Raw genomic sequence first — 1,416 nt, 5'->3', positions numbered from 1 at the left:
CTTCAGCACCCTCGGATGGAGCTCATCCGGGCCTGCCGACTTAAAGGTATCCAGTTCTTCCAAATGACTCTGCACCATCTCAGGGTCTACGCATGGCAGTCTGGCACCTTGCTGCTGCCTCTCTACAACCCCAGTGAGAGCCTTGTCGTGCCCCTCTCTTAGGAACACTGAGGCAAAGAACTCGTTGAGGAGTTCAGCCTTGCCCCCCCTGTCTGTCACCAATTGTTATTTAGCAGGGGTCCTATTCCTCCCTGGGCCTTCCTTTTACTCCCTATATATCTAAAAAACAATTTCTTGTTGTCTTTTACTTGGGTTGCCATCCTCAGCTCCATGGCAGCTTTGGCCCGTCTAACTGCCTCCCTATAAGCACGAGCAGAGGAGGTATATTCATCTTTGGTGATCTCTCCCTGTTTCCACTTTTTATGTGCTCCCCTTTTGTCCCTTAGGCTGCCCTGGATTTCTCTGGTCAGCCAGGGAAGCCTCCTGGCCCCTTTCCCCCTTTTGCCTCACTCGGGGATCGTCTTGCTTTGTGCCCAAAGGATCATTTCCTTAAGGCCCAGCCACCCTTCTTGGGCTCCCATCACTTCAAAACTCCTACTCTGCAGTGCGTCCTTGACTAATCGCCTGAGTTCATTGAAATCAGCTTTCCTAAAGTCTAGCACTTTCACCGTACTAGTTACCTTACCCACTCGACATCTTATGGTGAATTCTATTATTAGGTGATCACTGTCCCCCAGATGGCTACCGATCTGTAGGTCCCCAACCATGTCATCCCCCGTTGTGTTACTGAATGTCAGGTTCTGTGAAGCCACAAAAGGATCCTTGGTTTTGGGGAGGAGACATAGCTAATGGGTAAAATGATCTGGGAATCAGTGTCAGGTACTACTTTTACTGGTATAAGTGGTTGGAAACTAGCCTATACCCATAACAGAGTGGAAGTTTGGCACACACAAACTGGTTTAAAAATGGTGGAATTCAGTCTAAGATTTGCCCCCTGCCCCCCCACCAAAGGGCAAATGTGTGTTCTGTTTGCTACTGATTCAAATTACACCACTTACAGAAATCTGTGTAATTTTGATTGATTCTGCCTCAGCCGTTTTGAATGTCTGTACCTAGCCCAGGACTTTCCTGGCTCTGCCACTGACACATATGGGCTGTTAGGAAAATCACTTGACCTCTGTGAGCTTCTTTCAAGTCATGTGCAGAGAAGTATCGAAGGCTGAAGGCTAGATCCTGCTGCCAACAAGTGTAAGGGTGCCCTGAAATAATAAGACTAGGTACTTCACAAAGCCAAGCCCCATTTTGTGGCTGTGCATTGTCAATGTATTTTAGGAACAAAAATAAAGATCCCTGCTAAGCAGGATTACAAACCCTCCAAAGTTTGGTGTTCAGGTCTGGTCCCTTTAAGAGGACGAG

This window comes from Alligator sinensis, unplaced genomic scaffold (genome assembly GCF_000455745.1).
Source record: "Alligator sinensis unplaced genomic scaffold, ASM45574v1 scaffold1318_3, whole genome shotgun sequence".
NCBI lineage: Eukaryota > Metazoa > Chordata > Crocodylia > Alligatoridae > Alligator > Alligator sinensis.
This window is presented reverse-complemented; position numbering follows the sequence as displayed.